Source organism: Gastrolobium bilobum, unplaced genomic scaffold (genome assembly GCF_033153095.1).
Source record: "Gastrolobium bilobum isolate Gb01-03AN ecotype WA unplaced genomic scaffold, APGP_CSIRO_Gbil_v1 utg63263, whole genome shotgun sequence".
Taxonomy (NCBI): domain Eukaryota; kingdom Viridiplantae; phylum Streptophyta; class Magnoliopsida; order Fabales; family Fabaceae; genus Gastrolobium; species Gastrolobium bilobum.
Genome location: NW_026898152.1, coordinates 2,768 through 19,946, shown reverse-complemented (window position 1 = coordinate 19,946; position 17,179 = coordinate 2,768). Strand labels below are relative to the sequence as shown.

General features: G+C 39.7%; 1 long non-coding RNA gene across 1 annotated transcript; it reads left to right on the top strand.

Moving 5' to 3' along the window:
* The first annotated feature begins 2,023 nt into the window (after positions 1-2,023).
* LOC133313272 (uncharacterized) lies at positions 2,024-5,224 on the top strand. The gene is made up of 3 exons (XR_009751803.1): positions 2,024-2,560; positions 3,560-3,622; positions 4,140-5,224. It is a non-coding gene; the product is annotated as an uncharacterized LOC133313272 (long non-coding RNA).
* The last annotated feature ends 11,955 nt before the right edge of the window (positions 5,225-17,179 follow it).

Genomic DNA, 17,179 nt, shown 5'->3' with positions numbered 1-17,179 from the left:
GCTGTGTTTTCTGTTCCTGAGGGGTGTGACCTTTTGTTGGAATTTTGATGCTCCAAGGTGCCTTCTTGTTGAGTAAAAGAGTCATCTTGTGATACATTTTCGTGCATCATCCTTGAGTCAGACTTGAGGGGCTGTGTTGAGCTCCAAGAGCATCTCCATCCTCTGTTTTTGAGCTGTGGTATGATCACCAACCTTTAACTTGAGTTTTAAGGCTTAAAAATGGAAGCTTGATGCATGTTAAGGTTAAAAGATGATAACTTATTGTTGGGTAAGGCTTAACACACCTAGAAATGCATGATTAGGTGTATAAAATCGGTAAAAAGGGAACCTTTAAGGGATATCTTCACGAAAATGCAGAAACTGCATTCTGTCGTGAAATATCCGGATATCTGCCCGTGAAATATCCGGATATTGGATATCCGGATATGTGATATCCGGATATGGGGTTTTGGGATATCTGGATATTGGATATCCGGATATGTGAATCTGTATATCCGGATATTGCATATCCGGATATGGACTGTGAGATATCCGGATATTGCATATCCGGATATGGTCCCGAGGAATATCCGGATATTCTGGGATTTCGCAGAACAGTAGCTGTGTTGTGTGTACAGTAGGCTAATTGGGGTTTGTGGACCCTATATTGATGAAGTTGAACTTCTGTATTTAATGGTCTAAGCCAGAATCGTGTGATTTTTGGGCTTGTGGCTTTGTTAGAAGCTTTAAGGCATAAAACGTAATGAAAAGGCGTTGTCTTTAATTTGTATGCATGTGGTACATGTTTATTGATTTATATTTGCTCCATATCAGATTGTGATCTGCTGTGATTGGACTTTGAGCTTGTGGCATTGGATAACTAGCTTAGAGGTAAGCTTTCGTGTCCTCGGTTTAGCCATGTTGTGGTTCCACCATGTCCCATGGGGATATGGTATATGCATGCTGTGTTACATGCTTTTGATGTTTTGGAAATGCTGTTGAGCTATTGTATGTTAGTGCCTTGTTGATATGCATGGAGGTGTTCCACCTATACGGTAAGCCTGGGTATGTAGAACATACAAGAGGGTGAGGCTGTGGGTGAGGTGCAAGCGGTGTTCCTTGTACTACATGTAGGGAATAGACGTATTCCTACATTTCTCTGGCCAGTAGATAGTGATAGACACACATGCCATAGATATCTGTTGCACTACATAGTTTTGGAACTGATAATGATATAAATGCTTTTTGAACTTATATTGCACATGTAAGTGAGCTTGGGGTGGAAGATCCTTGAGGACCCCTTGTCTTACTGAGATTTCTTGTTTAGAGATCTCACCCCACGTTTGGGGAATGCTTATTTCAGGGTCAGGTAATGTTGAGACCTGTAACATCCCGTCTAATTAGGAATCTATTTTAATTGCAATTAGGAATGTGGTGGAGTATTTGCATTCGGATTATATAAATGTTTGCTCTAGGACGAAGTTAAATTAAAATTAGGGAATTCTTGGTGTTACCATGGAAGGTGAGTACCTATTTTACACATGTGAAATTCTAGTTATGAGGATGAGAATAATTTAATTATAATACATAGAAAGCATGACACTACGTAGAATTTATATGAGTACTCATTAAAAATATGTGATTAATTTCATTACAAAAAATAAAAATAAAAAAAATAAACCCTTTGTAAATGATTAGTAGGATATGATATGTGAGGGGTGAACCTTTAGGGCACTAATTTGGAGCCCACTTCCCATTAAGGGCCACGGCCCAAGGGTCCTCTTGAAGGGCTTAGATCAGCCATGATCCATTAGGTTTTACCATTTATCATTTAATAAAGTTTGTGTAGTACTAAAACATTAGCCAAATGGACACACATGATAACATCCAACCACCTTATCCCTCCACCATTGGTGCGTTTAGGATTGAAAGAGGATTTTGATGAATGGGTGTGTGTGTTAAGTCCAAGTCAGCCTTGACACCACTTACCACCAATGAAGGGAGAGTGACCTACATGCATGCTTTATCATTGGTCCTTAAATCATCTCCCTCCCTACGTTTGTGCGCATAGGAGTAGTATTACAAATCTGAGTTAGATACACTTGGTCAGAATGTTGGGCAAACCTTGCTGTCTTCTCCTTCCTCATAGGCGCAAAGAGAAGAAGGCCAACCCGAAGACTGAATACTTTCCCGTTAGCTTTCTTCTTCCCTTAGACACTGAAGTGAGAGTCTCCAAACTGATTGCTCACTCCATGGATTAGAAGCAAACCAAATCTCTCTTATTCCTTGTGACCGTGAGCTCTTTTGAGAGTAACACAAAAGAAAACCTCCGAGACTTTACAACACTCTCATCCCTTGCAGAAGCCTTGAACTTCAAAGGAAAGGGCATTACTCTAGCAAGGAGTTGAGGTACTGCCTCTCCGTACATGCACCTCACCATTTCTCTCTGTCCCTCCATGGAACTTCCCCTCGCATGCAGCCGAAGCCAGAACTATAGGAGCGCTGAGAGAGGGCAGAAGCTGCTACATCTTTTGGTTGCTGCCCCGTGACCATTTTAGAACCTTTGGTCACATGTAATAAGGTAACGTAGAGTAAAATTAGTCCCCTGTTTCCTTACTGTTTCGGTCTCTAAAACCATTTATAGAGGAGTTATGTTTTTCATTTCCTTTCCTTGGTTTCTGTCTAGTTGGTTAACCCATGATCTCTTGTTGCATGCAAACAAAGAACCTATTTTGGAACATGGAAGAGAGCCCTTACTGTTTTGGGGACTGCTCTTTGACTTGAAAACATAGCAAGTCTGGCATGTGTTTCAACCATGAAGACAGCATGCTAAAACCTTAGTAGTGTACTCTTAACCCATCTAGGGAAGGCGATATAAATGAAAATTAAAAGATCCTAGTTGAAGCATACTGTATAAGTCAAAAATACATACATAGGAGCCCATGGGTAGATCACTTGATAACAGTGGGTTAGGCAAATTAATAGTGGTTTACATGTGTGGAATGTAAGTGTACAGAACCCCTTTAGCGCACCCTTAAGTTTAACAGAGTTGGGTATGTAAATAACTACCACGAGCATCCTTTTTAATTCTAAAATCCAATTTTGAATATGTCGAAACTATTCGCTGTTACTTATTGGAAATAAATTAATGTGAAACCCGAAATTGTTTAGAGTAATAAGCAGGTTAAAACCGAATTGGTATACAAGGAAAAACCTAGGATTTGTTATTGTTACAAGTTAGAATAATTAGCATGAAATCAGAAAATTATTCGTCATGAAAAACATGAAAACCGATGCTATACAAGAGTTAGGTGGCATAGAAATTGTTTGTAAATTATAGAAAAGATTATTTAGAAATTCTAAATTGGTCTAGTTGGTATATGCTGTTGTATCAAGTTTTGCTCGAATTAAATTAATAGGACAGTATGATAATATGTTATTAAATAATGGTAAGGCAGAAAATGGTGATGCACAAGAAGTATGGTAAATCGAATAAAATACAAGAATAAGAGGCATGCGAATTTCTTATAAATAATAGGAATGTATGAATAAAATTCTGACTTGTACCGCATGTATTTAGGTGCACGTAATTCTTATTGAGTGGGCTGAATTTTGGTGCTGTTGATTATTGCATGGACATAAGGTATGTGTAGGCGGTATTACCTAATGTGACTGATGAGCCAATGGTAAGAATATGAAAGGATGATATGATATATGCATGCATTTTACATCATAATACATTTTTCTGTTGGGTGCGATTGCATAACATGGCATGTATACTTGATTCATGACATCTTGAATATATATATATATATATATTTGTATTGAGGACATGTGACTGAGCATGCATCATATAGGCATGCCTGGTACCAAGAGAGAGGGGACACTTGGCTTCAGTCCGCATAGGTTCCACAGTGGGATTCACCTTCATGGGAGCCATTAGGAATACCCACTGTGATGCTACGCGCACGACGGTGCTATGAGCGTAAAGGAAAAAGGGCGTTATATACGCGTTATGATATATGATGAAAAGGATTAAATGTTTGAAGTGACTATTTATGGTTTTGTGCCAAGTTAATATTGTTTCATTATGGTTTTGTTGCCACACTACTGAGATTTTCTCTCACCCCTTTGGGGCTGCTATTTTTACAAAATGGCAGGAGGACGTAAAAGCTTTTGAGGACTTGGATATTTGCTGTTGGCTTCTACTGTTTTGGGCATGCTGCTATTGATGTGATATTTTATGGATGACTGTATGAAATTGAGAAGCTTTTATTACTGTGAACTATGATTTTATTATTGCATTACGATTTTATGACCAGCAAGTATTTTGGAAACAGATGTTGAAATTTGCGAAAAGGATTTTGACATGTTATCTAAATGCTGAGTTTTGAAAAGTCTTTGCGAGCACTTTGTAAGTTGTCGTACTGGGGCTATGGACCTCCGATTTTCTTATAATTTATATGCACGCGTAGCCCCAGGTGTCTAGTTTCATTATATATAAACCTTGCAAAGAAATTCTGAAAGATCGATTTATTATGAATTTTACCAGCCAGGACATTTGTGATATTTCCACTATTTTCTCTCTTATTTTGCGAGTTATGTTTCGAGGGGCAAACGAACTCCAAACCACTATTATTTTATATGAACGTGAAGCCTCAGATGTCTAGTTTCCAGATTACAAAGAATATATTTTTCAATTGTTGAACTGGATTTTATAAGAATTTTTAAAGACAGCAAGGTCTATCAGGAAATTTATATTTTTAGTAAGTTGAAGAAATTTTGCGTATTCTGATTTTAGTAATTAACCAGATCCCCTCTTTAGTTTTAATTGGCAATGTAAAAGCGATTTTTTTTCAGTCTCTAAAATACTATTAAAGAACTATAATTCCGCTTAGCAAACAACTCTCTTGGAGGCCTACAAGAGAGGGTGTTACAAGACCTCAGGCGGCAGGAGGCCGGAGCTGAGTTAGATTGCTGTTATATTATGCTGCCGTGATTGGATGCTGGATTTGCATGTTGTTTATATGCTTATAGCTTCAGTTATGTTCATGGAGTTTTATGTTGAGACTGGTTGCTTACTATGTTTATTTGGTGAGCATGGGGATTGTCCATGACACATAGTATTGTTATGTCTTGAGTCTTTTGGTGTTGTAATAATGTATTAGGATATTGTCCGGATTACGAGATGTAATACCGTGATGTAGATACACACTTTATTTATATATTGAGGTATTTCAGTAGATGTCTTATTGCAATTTACATACAGGCGATATTTTATGAAATTGATTAAGTAATCAAGTTGGCAATTGATAATGACGTCATAATTGAAAAGAAAAAGAACATTCCGCATTTTTAATTAAGCACCGCTTAATATGATGTAATGTTAATATTCCGGGTATACACGGGGTGTTACAGTCCGATCCGAACATATGGTCTCACGCGCCTCCATGCGCCGGTGAGACTGGCTGCGCGTGGGCTTCACTCGCGGATGAAAGGGAGGCGCGTGTGGGCGCGTGCGGTGGCCTTTCGGGCTGAGATTTCTGGGGCAATGTCGTCCGGCGAGCGCGGTTCTTTATGGGGCTGGTCAGAGTTGAAAAGCTGCCGGGAAAAAGTCCAAACACGATGAACAGATTCTGTTTTGTTGAAACGCGATGGACAGTAACAGAGGTCTAGTGTTTAACGTGACTGAAGGTGTTTAAATGGTAAATTGGAACAAGACGAGGGAAACCGAAGTCTTCTCGGTCCAAGAGGTCCTCGGAAAAAAAAAAATTGGTGGCGGCTGATGGCAGCGAGAGACGAAAAGAATAAAAGGTTTTGTTCTAAAGACAATAGGCGCGGAAGCAGAGCCCTCAAGATCGAGAGCTCTGATACCAACTAGAAAGAAAAAGGGTATTTGAAATATTATTGAATTGTGTAAATAATCTGTACAAAGAGGTCTCTATTTATAAAGAATAAAAACCCTAATACTTGACCTAATATTTGACCTAATATGCTTGGCCCAATACAACAAATAATAATAATTAAATAACCAATATTTACAACAAATTTCAGGTTCTAATGAGCTAATCTTTAATTACAACCCCCCTCCAGCGGCGCCGCCTCCCCCCACGCATGTTCATAGGTGAATAATTCATCTAGAATAATTCTATAAGAAATGATACGTGTCAAGTACCCGGTTTGTTACTCTAATAAACAAATACAGATAAAAAAGACAATTGATATTCACTAAAAATTACAATTCTCAACGGAATCGATGCTATCCAATAAGAGTTGTTTGAGTCTTAAATTATAACTAACAATAACTCAGGCTTAAAATGGCATAAACATAAACCAATTGATAGCAACAACAGTCCATTAGCACAAAGTGCCAAACATTTAAATCTAGCATTGAACAGAAAAAAATCCTGTCTCCGACGGTAATGATTTAAAGAAAAACTGGGAATGCATTGTACGATCATAAATTCTTATATCTTGGAATATAAAACTAAACATATAGAGCTTTAAAAAAAACATATTTGTTGTAATTGGATAAGAATTGGGAGTGTTATGCTTTTTACAAAACTGGCCTTAAAACTTGGATGCTGGACGAAATACTAATTTCTGGAAACTTTGATTTCACACAAAACTGGATGCAACCCGTAGCTCTAAAAATTCCAATATTTGAGATTTTTATTCCTATATCATGTTTACGATTTTAAAATATCTAAATAATATGAAATCAATGTTGGGATTATGTGTACCTTTTTGAACCATCACAAAGTCGGAAGAAAGAAGAGACTACATGATCTTCCTCTCCATGACCTATTTTGAAAATTGTAGCCTCAATGCGATGGGAGAATGATGACTCATAGGATTTAACCCTAATACGAATAAGCTAGAAAGGGGACCTAGCCAAATACCCAAGAAATAGTGTGTGTCTACTGGACCCACTCATTATAGAAACCATGGTCACACTAAAGACTAGACTGCTAAGCCCAATACCAATAGATGCTACAAGCCCAACTCAACATGATTATAGTGGGCTAATCAAAATAATAGGGAGTTGAAATACTTATTAACCCGATTAATTTTAAAATACAAAACTAATTAATTAATATTGCTCATATAAAAGAAAATTTTCAACATTCTCCCAATCGGACTATATTAATTAATTTAATATTACCAAATGGTGGTAGCTTAGTTGGCACATGAGAGCTGTAACAGCCCGTTGTACACCAGTATTGTTAACATTGATTATGATATTAAGCGCAATTACAATCACATCAATTCATTTATAAAATGCGAGTAAATTTTTTTCTTTTTATTACGCGAGCATTCAAAACAATAACAAAGCGTAATAATTAAAAGTTGTGACCGTAACTGTAAAATCTTTGCAGAATAATTATTTAAAATGTCTAAATATCATAAAACACTTCTCTCAAGTCACTAAGGGGTTCCCATAAACCCACTTAGCCTAAATCTCACTTTTACGTTTTCTACCTATCCGTACATAGTTCGGTATTTTAATTACTGCGGATAAACCGCAAGCCGTGAACCTCTCATCTTTTAGTATGTTATTATAGGCTTAATTACCTTTCTAACAAGCTATCACACGAGTCATAAAGTTGTCGTTTGCTCCGGATATCACCGTTTGAAGTTGGACAAGCAAATCTGCCATCCAACCTCAAATAGGGCTCCGAACAGCCCTCACGCTCTCAAAGATTATGGAAAATCCACTCAACCAATTGCTCTCAAATTTTTTATACAGCAAATTAGACACCTCAAGATTCAATTTGGAATATCATCACCTAATTTGACCAAGAAATGAAGCAGAAATAATTTTCCCAAAAACTGCCAGAAACAGCCCCAAGTGCAACGGCGTCTGGAGCAGTTCGTGCTTTCTGGCTTCTACAGGACAGAGTGGTTCTCCTTTGGTTCTCAAATTTTGACATCAGGTAGTTGACATCTCCAGATTTAAAACGGTGTATGGCACGTCTCTATTGGACCTTTGTGGAGGGAGATATGCTCTCCAAAATTCACTTAAATTCTGCCAATTTCTAGAAATTTTGTCAGAGTTTCCTTTGTTTTTCCAATAAATTCCACTTTTGTAAAAGTGCTTAACTATCCTCAAATGTACCTAATAGATATGGGTGGCACTCAAGGACCAGCAATGCCTTAGTGCTCTTACAACCTTTCACAATTTATATCATTTGGCTTACTTTACAATTCAATATTTTCATTATAAATTCTTAAACCATTTCAATCACATTAATTCCTTTGCATGAAATTCGTTGACATAAAACATAAATCAAATCTTAGAATAGGCCTATTTCTCTTTCATCGTATACAAGCATCATTATTACATAGAGTCTTCGAATTACAATTTACAACCTTCTTTACAACTATTACAACAATTCTCCAAATATACATAATAATCCACCAAAATAAATCATGATAAACATAAGCTAAACTTAGACAAAATAAGGCATGAACAACAATGATACAATGCATAAGCCAAACCCTACATACACTGTACATGTCCTAAGTCTAGCTAGGCCAAATGGCCACAAAATGTAAAATCCATCATAATCCACGAGCTCATCCTACGGGCCTCTTGCCCGTCGCTCCGACACCACTGGCACTACCTGAAATAAAGTCCCCAAAGCAGGGTGAGATATACGGATATATCTCAGTAACCCAGAGGTTCTGAAAAATACTCCGCACAATGGCTCACTTCGATATATATCAACAACATAACATAACATTTAAAACGGGAATAAGGCAAGGGGTTTAGTGAAGTAGGGAAGCATGGGGAACAAAATACGATGAAGCTGGAATGGTCGATGCCAATACCATGCAACATCTGGTCTAGTGGCCTCGGCACATAGCCTACGGTTTTCAAACCAAGCAGTGTTCCCAGAACATCAACCAAGGCACCCTCCATCCATATACACCTGAGACTTCCTAGCGTGCTCCTCTCCGGATAACACACCACGACCCCAAGTCAACTGGAACTCCCTCATGGAGACCTAATGTAACACCCCGTGTATACCTGGTTTGTTAACATATCATCGTATTAAGCTGCGCTTAATTAAAAATGCGGAATATCTTTTTTATTTTCAATTATGATGTCATTATACTTAGCCAAGTTGATTACTTAATCAATTTCATAAAATATCGCCTGTACGTAAATTGCAAAAAGACATCTAACTGGAATACCTCAATATATAGATAAAGTGAGTATCTAAGTCACGGTATTACAACACGTAATCCGGACAATATCCTGATACATTATTACAACTCCAAATAAAACAAGACATAATCAAGTCTAAGTGGAATGGACAATCCCCATGCTCACCAAATCAACAGCATAACCAACAAAGTCTCAACATATAAATCCATAAACTGAAGCTAAAAGCATAAGACAGTAAATAGGATCCAACATCCAATCATAACAGCATATCAGCATAAGCAGCATAAACATGCAACATCTATCAGCTAAGCTCTGGCCTCCTGCCACTAGAGGTCTCAACCCCCGCATTACCTGAACCTGAAATAAGCATTCTCCAAACGTGGGGTGAGATCTCTAAACCAGAAATCTCAGTAAGACAAGGGGTCCTCAAGGATCTTCCTCCCCAAGCTCACTTACATGTGCAATATAAGTTCCAAAAGCAGTAATTCAACATAAGTTCAAAAACTCAATGCAGTGCAACAGATATTCATGCCATGTGTGTCAATACTATTCTACTGGCCAGAGAAATGTAGGAATACGTCTATTACCCACACGTAGTACAAGGAACACCGCTTGCACCTCACCCACAGCCTCATCATCTTGTATGTACCACATACTCAGGCTTACCGTATAGGTGGAACACCGCATGCATATCATAAAGCATACAACACAACATGCATATAACACAACATGCATATCATAAAGGCACTAGCATATAACAACTCAATAGCAATTCCAAAACATCAAAAGCATACAACACAACATGCATATAACCATACCCCCATGGGACATGGTGGAACCACAACATGGCTAAACTGAGGACACGAAAGCTTACCTCTTAAGCTAACTATCCAATCCAAGAGTCCACCCTAGCTCAAGGTCACCAAATAGCACAATCACAGTCTGTTTATACCAAAATTATCATAAATACTCATGCTCTATAATTTCATGGCAAAAGGAATACGTTTTCTTTCTCATTTTCGCTTATTGCAGGCTTTTCTCAAAGACTTAAGCATTAAACTACATTTACTCTTTTTAAAACTTTAATTACATCTCTTTACCGAAAAATCTAAGATTTTAATATGTTAAACTAGACATCTCCAGCTTTACAACTACATATTATACGCCTCAATCGGAGTTGTATAACTCCGGTTATGATTTACGCGGTGTGACTGCTGCAAACGAAATTTCTAGTAACCAAAACGCGACTTAAAATTGACACTGCGATCAAACCACTGATCCAATGGATACGAAATTTTACATAGTTGTATCCCTATGGGTTAGCTTCACATAGGTCTAAACGGAACTCAATTTGGAGCTCTGTAGCTCAAGATATCGAATTTGTACTAAAACAGGTTTGTTACTGTCCCGACCAAAATATCCGGATATTTCCAACTGAATATCCGGATATTAATATCCGGATATTTCCAACCAAATATCCGGATATTTTGCGTCAGAATGCAGATTTTGTATTTTCGCGAGATATCTTTCAAAGGGATCCATTTTGACCAATTACAGAAGCTTAAGTATGCAATTTTAGGTGTGTTTAAGCTTACCCACCCTTAGGTTATTAGCTTTAGCTTGTTAGATGCATCAAGGATTGATTTTTAAGCATAAAAACTCAAGTTCAAGGGTGGTGATCATACCACAAGCTCAAAACAAAGAATAAAGGGGCTCTTGGAGCTCTCCCTTCAGCTCCAAAGGTGCAGACACCAAGGTGAACGAAAATGATGCACAAGGTAGCTCTTTTACTCAACAAGAAAGCTCCTTGGAGCTTCAAAATACAAAATAAAAGGCCACACCCCACAAGAGCATAGAACACAGCCCCCAGACTCCCAACACAGCAATCCCACACTCAGAAGATGGTTCCTTTTTCCTCACCCATCACACACCCAAGTGTTTGCAAGGTTAAAGAGAAGGAAAATCAAGAGAAAATGGTGGTTTTGGTCACAAATGGTGAAGGAATGCAATAGAACAGTGATAACCACTCATCCTCCAAGTGTTCGCATGTAGAAAACTGATATGCCTAGGGTTTTGAGCCAAGACAAGAGTATATATAGTGGTTTAAGTCATAAACGCACAATATTAACTTTAATTGCTACGCTTAGGATTTTAATCCCAAACTTTGGATTCTTAACCTACTCAATTTTACAAGAATTATCGTATTTTTATTTTATTTTTCGGAGCACCTTTCCGGTACGCGCTTTTCATAGCCAGTATCAGTTTCTGGCACTAGTTCTCATTATTTTAACTTGAAACTCATTTTACAAGTCCTATATAATATTCTAGGGATATTCATGCACTTCTTATAATTTTCCAGGATACTTTTTCGGTACGCATTTATACCGACTAGCAGAACCGGTATCTGCACTTTTCGTCAGAAAAACGACTTTCAACATTATTACTCACTTACTATAATTATTAAAGCCTCATAATAATTATTAGGGTCAATTATGGAATTATCTCATAATTATCTAATTGATTTTCTGAATTAGCGGTGCAGGTTCTTACATTCACCCCACCTTTTTAGGATTTTGTCCTCAAAATCAGAAAACATACATGTCCCAAAGCGCAGGATACTGTCGGAGAAGCTCGTCCTCTCGCTTCCAGAATTACCCTTCAGGAATTCTTCCCGTTCAACGTACTCTGACCATCGAAATGATCTCGCTCCTCAGCTGCTCCTCACCACGATCGAGGAACTTGAGAGGTCCGACGGGAGTTTTCAAGTTCTCCCGAACCTCCACAACATCCGGTTGCTCCACGTGCGAAGGATCCGCTACAAACTTGCGAAGTTGAGACATGTGAAACACGTCGTGGGTGTTGGCCAAGTTCGGAGGCAAGGACAACCGGTAGGCAACAGGTCCTACTCTACCACGTAACTGGTATGGCCCAATGAATCGCGGGCTCAGTTTCCTCACTCCGAGTGCCCAAACAACACCGGTGACAGTGAAAGTTTCACAAACACGTGCTCACCCTTACTGAACTCCAGTGGATGCTGCTTTACATCGTAGTAACTCTTCTGGCGATTCTGTGCCTGCCTCAGCTTCTCTCTGATCAACTGAATCTGCTGGGTGGTAAATTGGACAAAGTCCAATACAAACAACTATTTATCTCCAACCTCAGACCAACAGGTAGGAGTTCTACACCTCCTACCAAACAGCGTCTCGCAGGGTTCCATGCCCAGGCTAGCAAGGAAAAACACAGTTTCACAAAACTCAACCGATGTCAGGTACCTATCCAATGTTGAGCTCTGCCCCAAAGTGAGAACTCTCAGCATGTCCTCCAAAATCAGGATGGTCCGCTCAGTCAGTCCAACAGTCTGAGGGTGATAGGTTGTACTCAGTCTCAACTGAGTTCCAAAAGCTCCCTGCAGTCCCTCCCAGAACCGAGATGTGAACTTCGGGTCCCTATCGCAGAAGATACTCTCGGGCACCCCGTAAAGCCTCACGATCTCGCGAACACACAGTTAGGCCAACTGTTCTGAAGAAAAGCTCACCTTTACCAGAAGAAAGTGGGCAGACTTAGACAATCTGTCCACGATGACCCAAAAGAGTCACAGCTAGCCTGAGTCTTAGGCAAACCCACAACGAAGTCCATGGCAATGCTCTCCCATTTCCATTCCGGAATCTCAAGAGGTTGAAGTTTAACTGACGACTTCGGGTGTTCTAACTTCACCTTCTGGCATATCAAACACTTGGATACCTACACCGCTATGACCTTCTTCATTCCTGGCCACTAGAAAATTCTCTTTAGGTCTTGATACATCTTTGTCGCACCAGGATGAACAGTAAATTGTTCCTTATAGGCCTCATCCATAACCTCTTCAGTCAAAGGACCTGAGGTATCACAATCTGCTTCTGAAACAACAGAAGTCCATCCTCATTTCAAGGCACACCATCTTGGTTCTTCCGTAGTCCAGGCACTCTCTCTGCACTTGTGCCTCTTGGATCTTCTCCTGAGCTCATTCAAGACTCTCACAGTCTCTATCTCGAGAAGTGCACCCCCAACAAAGAGGTCACAGACAAAACTCAAAGTTTCACAATGACATCAAAAACGCCATTCAAAACTCTGGGATCACTAGTCACTCTCTCAATAGAGGTGACCTAACCCCACAACTCAAGAATCCACACAAAACTCAAGTGAGTTTGGTCTTATTCCATGACTCTAACATCGACTAGTCTCAGAATTTGATAAATCATTAATTTCATAATAACTTCATATTCATGATTATTGTACGAAATCAAAATCATACTCATTTCAACCAACACATGTCATTTAGCATATTCATTCACATAATAACGTACCTTAGTTCACGTACACCTGCAAAATTTTCAATCTTAGTAACATAATAATTCGAATACTAAATGCAACAATATCCCTCAATCTCCATGGCCTCTGCAAAATCGAAACTCAATTAAAGGTGAAATGACATTGATACCTTACAACAATCTATCGTACTCATTTCATGCTTGACACTAACCATGATGTTAATATGCGAACTACTTAGGAAGCATATCAATAATCAACATAAGATCCTAGAGTCATGGAGACCACTAAACTCACAGACGATTTGTACATGCATTGTCTCGCATATACAAGATCGCGTGTGGCCGCTGCCACAAATTCCAAGTGTTACACACTCAGTTTCTCTGAAGAGAATTTCACATCCTCAAACAGAACATCATCACGCTAAAGTAATGGCGTAAGGCATCTTGCCTCAAAAACATGGCCGGTGCTTCCCAAGGGAACACGCTCGGTCGGATGAAGTCTTTCGCCAAAAGACCCTCAGAACGCTACTTCAACTCAGCCAACTCTGGTGGCGACATCCGAGATGGAGCTAACGAAATCGGCCCCACACCAGGCAACAAGTCAATGGAGAACTCTATCTCCCTCTGTGGCAGAAACTCAGGAATCTCCTCCGGTAATACTCCGAGGAATTCCCTCACCACAGGAATGCCAGTGATATCCTTCTGTGTCTCGCTCACTAAACCTCCCAACATGACATATCCGAATGCCCCTGCTCTCAAGGCCTTCCTAGCCTGCAGCAATGAAATGTACGGCGAAGAACTAGCTGCAGAATCACACGGAGACATCACCACTCACTAGGCACAACAATCAATCAATCAATCAACTATTGGACAATCAATACACGCCAAGGATGATTTACAAATTAGCCATCGGCAACCCTACCAGATCTAGCGGGAAGTCATGGCCCTCCCACTGAAACACGACATCTCGATGTACACTAGTAGCATCACACTTTTCTCCGGTGGCGGTAGTCACCCGCAATGGTGGAGAAAGCACAGACATTGGCAACTCAAGCCCCAAAGCAATCGGGGTTGCAACAAACGAATGCGTAGCCCCAGAATCAAACAATACATCAACAGATGAATCACCAACAGACACAGTACCTCTAACAAGGTTCGGAGCTCAATCCAACTGCTACCTATCCAACGTGTAGACACGCCCAGTAGCAGGTGGCATTGCAGGTGCCGAAGTAGGTGCCAAAGGAACCATCTGCAATAGAACTGCCTGAACAGCTGCAGCTCTCGCCGTCGACGACGGACAGTCTCTAGAAAAGTGGCCCTCCTTGCCACACTGAAAGCATACCAACTGCCTTGAAACACAACGTCCCACATGCTCCTTTCCACACCCCGAATATGAAGGAGTGGAAAGAGGCCTCGGAAAGCTTCCCTGCTGCGGAGATGTCCTCTTGAACTGACCAGGCGCCTGCCTAGTAGCTAACTATTTTCCCTAGCCCTTCTCAGCAAACCTCCTGTCCTTCCAGGAAGTGGAACCACTTGTTCCTTTGGTCTCATCAACCTTGGCCCTCTTGGCCTTGCTCCTAATGCAGACATTCTCAAAGTCCTTACACTGCTGAACCAGTGTACCAAATTCCCTCGAAGCAGCTCCAGTAATATGCTCTGCAATCACCTTACTGTTGCGTAGAATCGGCAAGTGCACTGATCGTACCAAGTAATAAAGAGTGAGTAGAGTATCGTCTCCACGAGGATTGAGGCACCTAAGTTGTTATAACTATTCCTCTCTTGTTGGATTAATCAAAATAGGTTGAGAATGATTGTAGTTCATGAAACAAACTAAAATAATTAAAGTAAAAATGTAAATGATTCCAAAAGTGTTTTCAGAATGCAAGAACAAAAGATTAAGGATTGGGAAAATATTTGAGAAAATATTGCGGTAAAGAGAAACAAACACCTTTCCGATCCCCACATTGCAACTTGGATTACGTTTACATTTACCTATTCAATTGATCGAACAATTCATCATCTTTTATATGAGTAGTTAAGCCCTAATCCCTTAGTGACTTTAACCTTGTTAACTCTATTAGAATCCTAATCCCTTAGAAATCCCTTTTCGAGTTAACCCTTAGAATCAATGAACCTTTAACGTTCGCTGTTCATGTAGCCTATCCCTAGTGCGTACATGAACAGTTATCTTATTCTTTGTCAGGAATTAGAATTCCAACATCCCTATTGTAAACCCTAACCCTCGCAACCCTACTAGATTGATCAGTTCCAATAGAATTATAGAATGAAGAACAAGAAAAGATAAATGCAATTAAAATAGATAATCATAAATTTCAACCAAGGTACAAGGGGTTCACATCAAGGGTTGTGACCCTTACCACAATGGTAAAACTAGCCAGACATGTTCATGTCTGACAAAATAACAATAAAATAAAGTAGCATTTAAAACCTAGAAGAGAAAGGGAAGATGAAGATCTTCCGTCTTGATCGATCGAATCCTTGAATCTCCGAGAAGCTCCAAGGAATCTCTGCTCTCTTTGTTGTTTTTCTCCTCTTGATTCTCCCAAAAATCCTTTTTCTTATGTTTTTGATCCTTTTATTAGGTTTTGGGAAAACCTATTTCCCTTTGCACTCCAATTGGGCCTTATTTTAGCTGATTCGCACTTAAAAATATATCGCCCGCGCACGGGGCGCCAAGCCTGGCGCCCCAAACTTGGGAGAAACAGAAGCTTAATCTGTAAACGGCGCCCCGGGCGCCAACTCTGGAGTGCCGTGCGCCAGTCCCGCGCTCCGTGCGCCAACTCCCGCGCTCCGGGCGCCAGGTTGGAGCGTCGTGCGCCACATCCTGCGCTTCGTGCGCGACCGAAACAGAAGCAAATCGTCGATTTGGTGCCCCGTGCGCCAAGTACCGCGCCCTGTGCGCCAGTTTGGCGCTCCGTGCGCCAACCTCCGCGCGTCGTGCGCCAGTGGGAAATTTGGTTTCTCCGTTTTTGCTCCTTTTTGCGGTGTTTCCTGCTATTTAAACATATAACTTGAGTGAGAACATGATTGAGAAGGAATAATCAATATTTCTTGCATTTAATGACTATTTTCACTCATTTATGATTAATTCCTTGCTTCTTTCAAGTTAGAAAACATCATATGCTAGAAGCACATCAAACAATTCCCAGATTTAGATGTTGTTGTCCTCAGCAATAAACAGAATTTAAGCATGGGAAGAAAGGTTCAATCAATCAAGCACAACATTGCACAGACAATCATAAAGATCACTATACTAAGCATGAATGATTTCCACGTCAAACTTAAGATGATGCTCATCAACTACATTCAAACATCGGAGTCTAACTTGATTACCCCTCACAAGACATGATATTCACTCATCACTCAGTGTTTGGGTCATTCATCATCACTCATTTCATCATCACAGTTGTTGTACTACCATAAGCTTGATCTTTTTCTCAAGTTCCTAAAGATGAGGAACATCAACACATGCCTGATTGATCAAAAGGGCTTCTTAAGGTTATAACTTGGCTTGGCTTAAGGTTAGAATCTTTTGGAGAGTAGCTGAATAATTATTGAGATTGAAACACCATTTTCATTAATACTCAATCATCTCTCAATTCAAGTTTCAGTACCACTCTTTATTCGAATTCATGATTCCTTCCTTTTTCTCACTTTTTCCTTCATCATTGCTTGTCAATTTTTGCAATTTATTTTT